Raw genomic sequence first — 16,050 nt, forward strand, 5'->3', positions numbered from 1 at the left:
AGTGCCCTGAATACACAGTGTGAGTTTATAGGGATGTCACACAAGTCCATTATATTAATGGACAATGATATTGATTAGAGTAGACTTTAACTGACACACACATACCAGGACATGCATGAACTTCCCTGTCACTATAATATGTATTTTGTATGACAGTGAATGTAGGTATTCTTGAATAGTCTTGTGAAATTAGAAATATCTCTTTTACGAGCCTTGCTGCTATGCATTTCAAATTCAGTTACAGTGGTGGTGGGAGTATGTTAAAGTTCTTTGTTTTACTTAAGATGAACTGTGGTTACCTTTTCAGATTTTACAAGTGGCTTTGGTAAAAAAGGGTATGGTATAGCTTTACATCCAATATGCTACAACCTTGGAATATGACTAATGAACTGTTAATGAAATATTAAATGCAATGCTCATTAAGGTATTCCCTTTAATGTGGCATTTGCCTTTTCTGCACACCTTCATGATGTACTGATTTCTGTACAAGTCAATAGTACTGCTTATATACAGTAAAGATAACAAAAGTAAGATGGAACGGGATAACATTGTTAGTAAGGAGTATTGTGCTTGGCATACAGTGTAATAAAACAGATGTAAAATTAATAAATTTTTGTCTTCCAATGGATTGATCACTTTTAAGGAGAAGACTATGGATGTGGGACTCTCCTCTATCACAGCTCCATAGTACAGAGAGTTTGTATGGTATACCACAAGGAATTTGTGCTGAAAGAAAACATTTAGAATAATTTGTAAGAATGTGAAAATGAACACACAGTAAAGTGATCAATCATTCTGTAGAAGACAAGTGTTTATTGCAGTGTCATGGGCAGCTGTTTACTACAGTGTGACATCTGTGTCATTACACTATATGCTAAGTACAATAAACTTTACTAGTAATTTCTTTATAGTGCATGGAGTACTATAATTATGTTCTAAAATCAGGAAAAAGATAAACTTGCTAAGTGCTTTCCTAGATCTTAACAGCACTTAGGTGCCATTAAGAAGCTCTCGTTATATGCACCCCAAAGCGCTATTAAGATTGGGTCTTGCACTAGGGAAGCACTTAACACGTTCAAATTTTGCATAATTTTGGAACATACTTGTGGCACTTCAAGCATATTATCTTTCACTTGAATATAGCTGCATTTATTTTGTTATTTATTGTATGACTGACTAACTGGTTGTGCTGCATTCTGGTTACTTTTTAATAAAATTTGCTGCAGACTATAGAAAACTTACCAATCCAGTTCAAACTGCTTCTTCCCAGTGGGACAGTAGGGGATATGTGTGGTGGAAGCAGTTGGCAGTGGCAGTACCACTATGGTGCCCTTTTGCCCAAGACATTATGTCATCTAATGCTGGCTCTGCTTATATATTCAAGGTATCAGCAGCAGTGTTTTTGATAGTTGTCAGTAATTATATTATATGAATGTTGAATTGTATGCTTATATTCTATTATAATATTTTCAGACAGCAATCCTAACTCACGTAAGTAGCTTCCTTCATCTTGCATGCTTTCAAATGACAATGTGCATTACTGCCCATCACTATTATTTATACAGATATTTTTTGGGTTTATATCATATTATCGAATGCACAACATATCAAACACCTCTTTGTCGAACACTATTTGTCGAATCGTTATCTGTTAAATGATCATTTCAGCAAAACTTTTGCCCATGGTAAGTAACAAGTGGGCCATCCTACTGATTGCAACAAAAATAGCATTATTTATAACCCACCCTGGTGGGGGGCTGCACACCACTCACCCACCCAATGTGGCAGGCTGTGCCCCTCTAACTAAATATACCTACAGTGGGGAAAAGGGCAAATTCCCGATAATGGCCCACTGGTAGAACTATATGCATAACTGATATTTGATTAGAAACACATCATTTCTGCAATGTATTGTAACCTACTTGGGAGTAAGTTATAGTGATGTAGAAACCTTGTCACATAGGGCTGGACATTTATGTTTTTTTTTTTTAGTTTATTTATTTTTTTGCTAAATGGTCAGCTGCTTAATTTCATTTCCATAAAGTGTACCATATAGTCTACATTGCAGATTATGATATACCTGAAACTTTATTTCCTGTCATTAAAAAAAAAAAAATATATATATATATATATAAAATGAATAATTAGTGTCTTACAAGACATTTCACAAATGACCAAACCTTTTTCCTCTTACTATAGGTAATAAAATGTTTAGTGACTATTGCAGGGAAGTGCTAACTATGTTAAAACTATAACAAGTACAACAACATATGCATATCAAAAGAGATTAAGAAAAATATGAAAAATTTTGTATAGTTATTATCTAGTCACAGCAGCTGTTCGTAGGTTCAGAGGTTCATAGGAGGTTACTAGGCTATTGGCCCTAGGGCCCTTATAAGCCTAGCCATGTTATATCCTTGTTCCCTTATTGACCAAGTTGTACAGTCTATATTTGCAGCACGAGTCTATGATCAGCACCAACTACCCTTATGAAAGAGGGACATAGGTGACACCCCCGGGGAAAATTTATGATCTCCAATCCAGTTGTCTACGTTACTCTTAAATAGGGTTATTGACAAGCTCTGTTTTATGTGAATTGGGAATTTCTCAGTAACTGTGTATGACAAACCAACAATATTATTTTATATAACCTGCAGAATTTTCCCACTCCAGGACAGTCAGGAATGCCTGAGATGTACTGGCAGGAAAAATGTCCTGCAGTACATAAGAGTTTGTTTGTGTCTTTCGGCTTTTCCCGGTTAGGGGTTGCCGCAGCAGAACTCCGGTCTGCTAATGATTGGCAGTAGATTTTTACATACCGAGTTGCCAGCCCTGACGCACAACCTTCAACGAAGGTACACCCATTCACGCATGTCTCCACACAGAAGACGCTTTAGCTGAGAATCGAAGAAGACAATGCCTAGCTTATATGATATATAGCAATATATGTGAAGCATAATGCTTGTTAATTATAACTTGTTAATACAGTTTTATTACTTTTATATAAATGTGCCTGTGTCACAAGTGATAATTCAATAAAGGTGTTTAAAAATATGGTTGTGATATCTAGGGGAGAGCTATTTTGGGAGGGGATAGGTTCTTTCCTAGATCCAAGATTTAGTAATCTATGTAATGGTAACCAGACTTTTTTATCATTTTGTGATGTCCTTGTTGGTGGCTGAAATATTATTTTTGTTATTGTTTACTTGATTTTGCTAGACATCTCTGTAAACATAATAGTTGCTAGTGGTTTTGTGTTTAAAACATACCTTCCATGCCGAGATTCGTTTGTGCATAGCAGTCTTGCTTCTACGGTAAAACCATGGGGGAATGATTTGTTTTTACTGTTTGTTTTGTCATGGTGGGACACATATGTTTAGGGTATTAAAGAATATAGTTTTAAAACTACTGGCAGCCTCATTTAGTTGGAGAATTTTTAAGGCAGACCAATTGAAGGCTATAAATATATAATTGAAGGAGCATATATTGAAGTTAGTAAGATTACAGGATAGCCTGAGTTAGTGAACACAGGCTTGATGACTGGTATTTCTATTGGTGTAAGCTTGGGAGGTGGCCCATTAAAGCATATGGATAAGTTCCAGTAGTTTTGTACTTGATATGGTTAGACACCTTTATCCACTCTAGAGGTGGATCTATGTCCATAGTTTTATTGTAGCTGGTGCATGTTGAGGTATTTATTTATTTATTTATTTGTGTTTGTTTTCCAGGTTAGAACACTTGTCTCCATGGGCCATGTTCAGACTCAGCCCAGGAGCAATGTCTGATTAATTGACTTACTCAGAGTCACAAGAGTTAGGCGATGGAGACTGAGGGAATCAAACCTTGCACCACTGGACTATAGGAAACAACTTGTTAACAGCTACTTATACATACCTCTCAACTTCTTAGTGCAAAAAATCTGGACAAAGCCTAAAGTAATTGGGGGACAAAGGCCCAAAAAAATTAGGGATTGTTTTTAAATATTGCTCTTATAAATTTAGAAAGTTGCTAGAATAACAGACTTTGTATTAGCATGCATTTTCTGAATGGTATGAAACCTCAAACTCAAATGTATGTCATTATTTAGTGATATTGATTTGCCCGAACACCACAAATTTTATGAGGAACAGATCAGAAATATGAGCCAACAACTTAATTCTGCAAAAATCTTGAGAGGTACACGCCTTAATCATCTAAGCTAACTGCCGGATGCTGATAGGTAACTCGTGTAAAGCCAAACAGATTTATGCAAGATGAAGGGAAGGCTGTGTTAAGATTTTGTCAATCGATATTTACATCTTCTAGTATAATTTTTTTTTTCACACGTTACAGTATTTGATGTTCAAGAGAGGACTTCTAGTACAGGTATGCTATTGCCAGGAGTAATATATAGTACACTAATGTATATGCTTTTTTGTTGTTTAACTTAAGTAGTGAAATAAGAATTTCATCATTGTGAAAGTTAGGGATAGAGTTAGGGTAGGGGTGAGATGGAAGGAGTTAAGATATAGTAAGACTTCCTTACCTGCTGTTTTTGGAGATGGTGTACTCCAATGATATTGTAACCAGGAGGGAATATTTTAATGTTTTCTGTGAAAGTTAAGATATTAGGGGGTATAATTAGATACCCAGGCACATAGTTCAGTGATTTATGACAAATGCTGTGGAGTTTTACCATGACAATATTCAGTTTTTTTAGACAGACAATTGGAAGAATGAGGGGGTAAGGAATGGGATTAGATGACTGATGTTTGTGCTGTAGGTCTGTGCAGATAAGAGGAGATGTTATGTGGCTTAAAAGCAATAGGAGGGGTTAAAGTAGAAATAAGAGGCAGTGATGAGGTTTTGTCTGAATTGTGATATTAGGAGTCTGACACATTAATGTTTACATTTAGAGGTTTGTTAGAGTGGTCTGGGATAGGGTGATTGTCATTATTGAGTTAATTTTAGTAAGGCTGTTTTATAGAAGTTATGGGGATGTGGGGTGCTTTTCCCCACATATAGAGGGGGGAAGATGGAGATTGTACTCTGCAAAAACATTTTTATATACTTTTCAATTGTTTGAGTTGAGCTAGGTTTAGATGAAGTAAGTGCAGAAGAGTTGTGTTTGGATATTTAGTATTCTTTCATTAGATGAAATGAAATAGATGTGTGTGTGTGTGTGTGTGTGTGTGTGTGTGTGTGTGTGTGTGTGTGTGTGTATATATATATATATATTATATATAATATATATATATATATATATATATATATATATATATATATATATACATATATTTTATATATATATATATATATATATATATGGATTCACTTTATAATATTGACATACTGAAATATTGAATTTCAGTATCTCGACACTATAAAGCTGAAAAACCAAAACACCAAAACCCGAAAACCACAAAATTCATAACAGCGAATATAAACACACCATACACCACACAACACATACACCGACCTCCCACATTACAAGTAACAAACAAAACACACACAAACATAACAATACAAATAAATAAACCTACCCTACATATAAGCAGGGGCCAAGCCCTCCTGCACCCACCATGTCGGGGGCTGTGTCCCCCACACCCACACTACTTATATATACTAAATCAGAGGTCACACCAAACAGAAAAAGACAGTAAATTCACCACTACACACTCTACAGTCCCCTTGCACACACACATCACAAATGTACAAACACCACCACTTTCAAGACTTACACAGTCATATTCTTACCTACCTACCCTAACCCACACCTAAAACTTCCGAACACACTCACATATACTCAAATCCCTACCCAAAACCCATAAAATTATTCACTTACCTTAATCTCCAACCATATCCACATACCAAATGTAAATCAGGCACACAGTATATCCCATGTCATGTAGCACACCACCAAAACAGTGAATTCAACATTTCTGGATTCGCAGTTATGGGGTTTCACTATTTTGGAAGTTCAGCTTTATAGTCTCGAAATACTGAAATTCGATATTTCAGTATTTTTAGATTATAAAGTGAAAAAAAAAAAAAAAATATATATATATATATATATATATATATATATATATATATATATATTCTTCTTCTTCTTTCAGCTTTTCCCGGTTAGGGGTCACCACAGCAGATCATCTGTCCGCTCATGATTGGCAGTGGAGTTTTAAGGTGTCAAGTTGCCAGCTCGGCGCCTGACCTTCCACAGAAGGCACACACTCACACCTAGGGCCAATTTAGAGTGTCCAATCCACCTACAGCATGTCTTTGGGATGTGGGAGGGAACCGGAGCACCCGGAGGAAACCCACGCAACCACAGAGAGGACATGCAGACTCCGCACAGAATATATATATATACATACATACATACATACATACATACGTACACACACACACACACACACACACACACATGCTTAGATATTGCTATATGTATGTAAGGAGGTATAGTGTCTGTTTGCTGTGTCAGAAATGTTTTGATATGCTGTATATACTGTATATAGTAGATGAGAACTTTGTAGCAGCATGGATACTAATAAATATTGTAATGCTTTGCACAAAAGAGACAAGAAAGGTGAGACACTTGAGGAAAGCTGTTAAAAAATCCAAGTGCTAGAAAACCACAAAGCTGAACACATTTGCCTTTCATAGATGTGGGATTTTTGGTCCTAGTATACAGACTCCAGGTGGACTATGACCAGAGGAAGCCATGATTTAATTAATGAGAAGGAAATTTACATGCTGATGGATTTTTTAAACAAAATACATCTTTATTGAATTATCACTTATGACATAGGGAATAATATATATAAAGGAAAACAAACCATATTGACATATTTTCAGCTGCAAACATTATACATCACATATAATCTTTTATACAGTCATTGTCAGACAAACATCACATAGCTCATTCAATTCCTGCCTTCCTTTGAACCTCATTTAAAATATTATTCTGTATGTATTGTTCCCACAATTCCCATTTGTATGCAGTTTGCTCCTACCCTTTTCTGAAGATGGGTGATGTCTGCGCTCTAGGTCTGTCCAGATAAGAGGAGACGTTATGCTGCTTAGAAGTAATAGTAGGGGTTGTAGCAGAAATAAGGGGCAGTGATGAGGTTTTGTCTGAACTGTATTATTTGGAGCCTGACACATTAATGTTTACATTTAGATGTTTGTTAGAGGGGTCTGGGTTAGGGTGGATGATTTAGAAAGGTTGTTAGTCTGAATGTGAACACAAAGTTGTTATTTATAATTTAGGGAGATGTGGAGAGCTTTGTCCTACATATGGGGGCACAGGTGGGGATTGCCTCCCTAATTGGCTAATGTCAATAAACACAACGTTATCCTTTTCAGAAGTCACTTCCCTTTCAGCTATTTAAATTTATTGGCCCTCCCACTGTATTTCACAGAGCTAGAATTCTAGGTGCTCACCCCCATCCAATCTATCTTGCTCTTCTAAAATTAGTGGATCCCCCCTTTGTTTGATATCTAACTGCTTAGTGCATACTACAACTCTAAGGATATTAAGTCATTTTTTCCGTCTTATCTTTAAAAACCTGCAACATCTGGCCCAAGACCACCAATCACTGGAAAACCCACATTCTGCCTCTCAGTAGTCTTTTTGGGATTAATGTTTCTGTTTTGCTTCTGGTGAGAGAAGGAGCAGAGGGCATTGATTCCTTACTGTCTCTGATTGGGCAATGAGTATCTGTGTGCGACCTTACTGATTGGTCTGGTGGCATTTACCAGGAAAAGGCTAACAAACCTGCATGAGACTGTTGATCACCAAAAAGCCTGTGGCCTGCTTCTCATTTTGGGATAGGTGCTACTGTTTGCTTCTGGTAGTGAATAGAAGCAAAGAGGCTTTGTATTGCAGCAGCATTAAGCTGTTGTGAGTAGTAGCCAATTATGTGAATCTCCACTATGCATCATTCTTGAAAAAGCTAATTCTTTTTTCTTTTCAGCAACTACTGCTTGATTACCCATTGTCTAACCTAACTTTAGGATGTCTACCTAAATACTTCATCCTTATAGCATTGGGGTTTACTTTAGTAGTTTCCCCCTCAAGTGCTTGGCAGCGCTCTGTATAGAGACTTGCTCCCTGAGTTGACATATTTCCTATAAATGCATCTTGAAATTTGACCAATAAATAGTTATACACAGGGCAGTTAGTTGACAGTGACAGGCACTACCCCGAGAATTGCAAACCAGAGAGTTATGACTTTACTTTATATTCTCACTGCACCACAAAATCAATAAAAAGGGCCTGTTGCCATGAATATGAACTTTTCCACTATCGCCATTACCAACTTGGTGGATATGGAAATCCTGACACAATGTAGAACTTGCCTTATGTTTACTGACTACCATCTAATTCTCAAAAAAGCTGATAGTGTGTGAGAGATGGCAAAGCTTTCACATAAAGGCACTCCTAATGTCAATCAGGTTGTCAGTAATATACACACTGCACCCATCACACACAATTTAAAGCAGGCACATAGACCCACATATGCTGAAGCACTTAAGTGTAACCTTCCTATACCCTAAAGATCTCCTAGATGAATTACACATAACGAATATCCTCAGCATCCCTAAATGCACTTTTTCAAGACAACACCCACATCAACACATACAGCCACATCTCGTAGAGCCTCTACTTTTAAGTCCATAAGGCAAGCTGCCACAAAATCCACGTACTGATATCTCCCTCACCAGGCTGAGTAGGGAGAAAGTCACAGTTGCTTATCACTGGCCAGAATCTGCCACTTTGTGTTAGCATTTAGGTCATTACACTGCAAATACCAGTATAGATCAGTCATTGTCCGTGTGGGTGTAAAGGACTAGAGATCCATCTCTCTGCACTATATGGAGAGGGACATCATGGAGCTCTCAGACTATGTCGCCGAGGCCGGTATGGGCCTAGCATTGAGCAGCATTCTACCTTTTCAAGGGATGATGCCACAATTTCAACAGAAGATGACTGACTTTAATAATTGTCTTAGTTTCTGGTATCATTCTAAAGGAGAGCAATATTTTTCAGCATGGAAATATATGGCCAACAAACCACACTGCTTTGCCAGGGATGAACTGCTGTTCCCCTCTAGGCTTTTGAATATTAGTTAAAGCATTGCCTTCCCCAAAGTGCCTTTGTAGGAAATGCCAAAGTGAAAATACTTATAACTTAACAAATGTAAACCAAAAACATGTAAAGGTGTTACTGCTTAATACTAGGAGTTTAAACAAGAAACTACTCCCACCAAGCTCTCCTCACCCTAGAGAATTCTTATGGCTACGCAGTCATTGACACATAGTTTAAAGCAAAAACAGCACCCGCACAATGGAAGGCTATAATGCTTTCCACATGTTTAGTCCAGCTACAACACAGGCAAAGACTAAAGATGGCGGCATCCTTATTGACACCTCAAGGGTGATCTAACATGACAATGTACTTGAGCTTCTCCACATTCAAATCACCATAGGCAAAATCCCATACCACTTCTTTGCAAACTATAGGTCCCTCTCTGTGATCCAAAAACCCATAACATGTACTTAAGCTTACTGGAAACACTCACCATCCAACCCAATACCATATTCATGGGCAACTATGATTACCCCACTATTAATTGGGAGTCATATACAACATCAAGCGAGAAGGCACGGAGATTCCTAGATTTTGTAAACGCATGCTACAAGGACCAGACTGTCAGTACACTGACCAGGGGGGGGCAAACATGCTGGATCTGGTCCTCACTAATATGGGAGAGTGCTGCACAACCCCTAGTGCAATGTCCTGTCTGGTAAGATCAGACCACAAAATGGTCTCCTTTGAAGTATAAATTAAACCTGGAAACCCAACTAACCCTGGAATGCTCAGGAAGTACTATAGGCTAACTTCCTACAATTAAGTGATAACATGGCAAAATTTCAAGCCCAATAGACCCTGAGGATACTGCTGCATACATGGAACTGTTCACAGAAACCCTATACAATCATGTTAATAGCTACATAGAAGAATTTAGACCCTCCAGCAATAAGTATCGAACTTACTCTAACAAGCCAACCTAGTAGAATCAAAACATTAGTAGGCTCTATAACAGAAGGAAGAAAACCATGGCAAAAAGTAAAAGGTGTTGCATTTATCAGGATAAAAGCACTCTCATTAAACTAAACAAACAACTTAGAGTGCCAGTAAAGTCTGCCAAAGTCAAATTTGAAGTGAATTTGCCTCCTAGGCCAGGGACAACCACAAGGCATTTTTTAGTTATGTCCACAACATCAAAGGCAATAAGCATTGCAGAACTCATTATTCATGGAGCCACCTATACAGAGCCAGAAGATCTAGCAAACCTGCTGGTAGACAAATTAAGCAGTAACTTTACCCCTCTCTACTCCTTAGCATCCCCTCAGGAAATACCATGAAATATAACCCCCCACTATTACTAGGGAGCAGGTCATCAATACTCTCTTTCTAAAGCCAAGAGCACTTCACTGATGGGCCCACACAATATCTCAGTCTTCTAAATAGCAAGAAACATGACCTATCAGACCCTCTGGCATCTCTAGTTAACCATAGCCTCCAAATAAGCTTCTTGCCTCTTGATTGGAGAACATCAACGGTCATCTCTCTGTACAAAGGTGAGGCATCTACAGTCCCTGGAAACTTCAGAGCCATAATTCTCACTAGTGTCATATGCAAAGCCATGGAAATAAATATCATAGACATGATCAGTAATGGCACAGGAATCCTCCGGACACTGGATCCAACCCAGTTAGTTTTTGTCAAGTACAGATCATGTTCACTGATCCTGATGGGCTTCTTTGAGAAGGTCAATAAAGCAATAGTCAAGGGCAAAATGGATGGCCAAAGCATTTGGCACAATGCCCCAATTGGGCATTGTTGACAAATTCAAGAGTTTCCCTTGTGTCACTCAATAGATAGCCAGCTGGTTCACAGACAGGATCCAGGCTGTTAGAACTGGGGTCTCCATCTCTACGAAGAGGCCAGTTACAAGAGGAGTCTCTCATGGTTCACTCCTGGGACCACTCATTTTTGGCACCTACTTATCTGAAGTCAAGGTCAACATCAAGGGCTTCTGACTGACCAGATTTTCAGATGATTGCAAATTAGGAGCTGTCATTGAATCACATGTCAGTACAAATGTTCTCCAGGAAGGACTAACACAGACCAGTAGCTTGTGCCAGAGCCATGGACGAAAGCTAAGCTTAGAGAACTGCATAATAGAATCATTTGTGAAGTCATCCATCCCTGGTAATTATCATATTGACAACACACCCCTAAGACCTGACCCAGTAGTCAGAGACTTAGGGACATGTGTAGACAGTGGTCTAGCCTTTGACTATCAAGTCTACCACAGGGAGGAAATTACTCTATGATTTGCAACTTATAAACAAAGATATGGCATATAGGTCCAAGGAAATCATTGTTTTGCTGTATTCTGTATTCATCAGATCAATCATTGAGTACAATGCCTCTTTTGGTATGTACTTACCCAGCACAAATGGGACATCCACAGAGGTCATTAACTAAAAAACTCCAGGGCATAAGTAACATGTGCTATGTAAACCACTTCTAAGCCCTGTTTCTGTATTCTGTCTCCTACACACTGTTGAGGGGAGATCTATGCTAGCATACAATGCACTTGACGAACCCTACCCTGAAGGATGTCCTGCATATCTGCAAAGCAAACAGCACCAGAATTAATTGTTCTAAGGACTTAATTCTTGCCTGTGATATAAATGGAACCTGCTAGAGAGACAGTTATTTTTTTAAAGACTTCTCCTTCTCTGGAATAGGATCCCCATCTTATGAGAAGCAGAGTTCCTCCCTAATTCAATTCAAATGTAACTTGGGCAACTGAATGGGGAACAGGAAATTCATCACTGGTTTGGCATGTATGTCTCTAATGGACTCAGGCAACCTGTAAATGGTTCATCTTACAGGCCTCTGCTTGTAAATGTTTCATCTCTTCAGGCCCTGCTTACACTTATCAAGGGTACCAGAACTTGTCAGTGATTTTGGATGCATGGCTAGGCTTAATAAGACCCAGTGGTCATTAGCCTAGTGCATGACTATGAATCTATAAAACAAGTTTTTAATGAATACATAGGCTCAAAAGTGAGTAGTAACAATGATAGACATTTTAGAAGTTTATAATAAAAAGGACAATCCCAAGTGATTTCTGTAAATGGGCTTTTCGGAGTGACCCTAACAGTACTTATAAATTTATTATTATAATTGAAAGGATACAAGCTAATGAAATACTGTTTAAACTGAACAATATAAGCCTATAACTAAGAATGTGTAATTGAACGTGGGACCACATCCACCATCAGCAACCAAAACAGTATGTTTAAGATGTGGGAAGTGGGGACACCTTGCTAAACATTTGCCTCTTGATGAAGATGTATTTTGGGACTTTAGACTCCATTCAGGTGAACCATGATCAGAGGAAGCTGTGAAGTTGTGGAATATCAGAGAAGGAAATTCTGTAGATTATAAAGGAACAGCAAGGGAAATACATAGTGATGGTTTTCTAAAAGTTAAGTTTAAACTGCTGAAGGAGCACTGTTTTGCTCCAGTTAAGAGACTATGACTTAGAACTGTGAATCTGAATTCAGAATGGTGGATTCCCTAAAACTGTACCATGTGCAGTATGTACAGAGACACTGTTGCAACTTGGGAGAGTATGAAGCTTGGACTTGGAAGCCTATAATACACCATAAGTTGTCCTGAGATCAGCATACTCTGGTATTTCTAGAAAATCCTTCTTCCTATCCTATTTCGTTTGCTGTGGGTTCTTGTCCAGGATTCATTCCATCCTAAATCCTTTCTACTTTTGTACTCATTTGCTCCAATATAGGATATAGTGCTCCATTTGGCATGTATAGCTCTAAACAACTCTACAAAATAGAAAGGCCCCATAATTTCATAAAGAAAAGAATGAATTGTTTAGAGAACTTCATTAGAAGCTCTATTCTTATCCTCTGTGGCCTGGAAACTCTTGTGAGGTGACTTGTGCCTTGCTTTTAAGCTCTGTCATATGATGATCTCTGTGAACTCATTCTCTGTGAGAAGAGAAACTCCTTATTTAATGCCTATTTGAAAGACCAAGCTGTACACTATAATGTCAATACATTCTGATTCTGGGATAAGCTCATTATCCAGCACCTCATTTCCTGCAATAGATGGTATAAAACCCTAACAGCATTCAAATTTCAATTACATGAATAGATAGGATTATGCAGCTCCATCTCATGAGTCGCTGGCTACAAACTTTTAAATATGCGAGTTAAACATTATCACACCTCTGTAGCTCCTATTGCTCTGCCTCTAATCTCCATTGTTTTCTTCAGCCTTTATTTTCCTTTCCTTAAAGATAATCCAAGATGTTGTTAATCTGTGTATGTGTTCCACATTAACTCCACCTCTTATCATCATATTTGAAAGGAAAATAAAGGCTGAAGAAAACAATAGAAATTAGAGGCAGAGCAATAGGAACTACAGAGGTGTGATAATGTTTAACTTGCATATTCTGCAAGAAAATTGACTTATTTAGACCAGGTCCTGGATGGCCATTTCTCAGAATATTCCATTTTATCTGAGGTATGAGGATTTTGGAGTTGGTATACATAACATAAGTTCAGGTGGAATGGTTGTCCATGGCACAAAATTTCCTTTGTTGGACATAATTAGCCATTTTCGTTGTCTATTCAGTTTGATGAGAGAGTTTTTTTTTTTTTTTTATCATTTTTGTGTTACACTTTCTAATTTTACCTATGACTTTTTTGTTTATTGTACAACCTGCTTCATTTTTACTTCATTGCTTTGGACATCAGTTAACTATTTTAAAATGCTGCTGCTTTTTTGTCTTATTTGTTGATTTTGAACGTTAAATCATTTTAAAGGTTCCTAAAGCCTTAATTGCTTCATTATCTTTCTCGCAGTTTAGTGCAGTCTTCATTTTGTCTCTTCTGTTCCAAAATAATGGTTAAATTAGACACTCTCCATGCTTCTGTTTTACATGATTTCTCACACTATCCACCTAAACTATGATTTCTGTTGTCATGTAGCTTGAGTTCCTGTTTTTATTAAACAACTGCATGACTCTTTAATTTGCTCATGGTACACTGTTCCTATTTGGCTTTGTACTCTGTGACTTTTGAACAAGCATGGACTACTTTATAAGCTTTGAAATTCCAGCCCATGCATACTCTTTTTGCTTTTGGCTTTCATAGCAGCAGTTTTCTGCTGCAGCTTTTATTCTACGTTTCTGTGTCATTAACTTACTAACACAACTCTATATATCAGGAGTTCTTGTTTGTATTTGAAGAGGTATGGAATATTCAATGCTGACTTCTTCTTTTTTTTTTTTTTTTCTTATACTGGACTAATTTTATGCTGTTTTTTTAACCCATTTTCCTGTACCTAAGTTGTAGGTGAAAAATAACATAGTATTTACACAAACTATATAATCTTTTTTCTTTTTTCTTTTTTTTTTTTTTCTTTTTTTGCTGTGCAAGAAGTCAAACAGAAAGAAGCATTTAACCAAGCTACACAGATTTTCAAAAAGGTATAAATAAAAGCTAGTTTGTCTGTATATGTTTTATATAACAGATTTCTAAAACATACCCAGTTGCCAAACAGCATATATCTAAGAATAGCACATGCTATGTTGAAATGGATGAAATAATAGGGCAACTTCTTAAAAAATTGCAAAATGCGAAAATATAAAATAGAACATAAGATACCACAGTGAGGCAATCTTTTATCACATGTGCATTTTTTTATTTAATCCTTACTACATTTACTATGTATGCTGCAATAGGAGGCTGTTTATGCAAAGACTGCATTTTTCATGTGCAGTAAATGTTTCTAGATGGGTAGTTCTGAGTCATGTGACTGCTGTCCTGTCTAATACAAAGAAGTGGCTGTAAAAGCTCAAGTCAGGCAAACAGCACATTACTTAGAGCTGACAGTGCATAGCTGTGGTGTCATATGGGATCAGTCTGTGTCACCCTTAGCTGGCAGTTATAGTCACTGTTATTTGCCGAATTGATTTTAACACAGATTTCTCCCACTTAAAGCTGTTCACTAGAAAGGATATACTAGAGCAGCTGCTTAAGAGTGCATCTGATGCATCCACTGGACCTGATGACAGTCAGGAGCCAGGAGCTAGCATTGCTTTGACTTGGTATTCATCAAGGATTCTTAAAAAAAAAAAAAAAAAAAAAAAAAAGAACAACATGCATTGCTTCTCAATATACTCTTATGACAGGTGTTTTTTGTGAGGACTTGGAAAGTGGAAAATGAAGGAAAATGAGGAAAAAAGGAGGCAAAACACTTATAGTACTGAAGAGGTGTGGTTAATTCATTCTGTTTAACTGTCTAATAATGCAACAAGCTGTTTGGAAAATAGTGACATACAAAATGCTGCCTAGAATGGCTTCAGAACTAACCTGTTTCTTATTTACTCAGTCAAAAACAAAATAGGCTGACTACATTTTTATTATACTTTTAACCAGCCTGGATCTTTTATCAGAGTTACTACATTTGTATCACAGTTTTTCAGATAATAGTTCAAACAGTGATTACTAGAACAGTTTGAATGCAACTGCCAATCTGAAAGACATGTCACATAGATTGGTATCTCTGTCTGGCCATTCTTTTACCTACCATACACCTGATCTACCTGATTAACTCACTCATTCAAACTGTGTTTCAGCTCACCACACCATTACTTCTCTAAACTCACTACACATAATCTAATCTCATTTCATCTTGCTGGTCTATATTAGCTTTCCTGACCCAGCAATTCCTACCACATCTCGTGCAATTATACTTCTGCTTTAATACTATTCTCCCCTTTCTAGTCCAGTTATGTAACTGTCCATATATTTGGTTTGTTAGATCTTCTATGCATATATTTTGTCAGACTGTCTATGCTTCCTCATAAATATAAACCACTGTTGTTTACATACAGTAAATTGTTTTGTTACATTATGATGTAACCTGGGCTGAGTCTGTAATTGGTCATT

Source organism: Protopterus annectens, chromosome 8.part1 (assembly GCF_019279795.1).
Source record: "Protopterus annectens isolate FY-2018-M chromosome 8.part1, PAN1.0, whole genome shotgun sequence".
Lineage (NCBI taxonomy): Eukaryota > Metazoa > Chordata > Ceratodontiformes > Protopteridae > Protopterus > Protopterus annectens.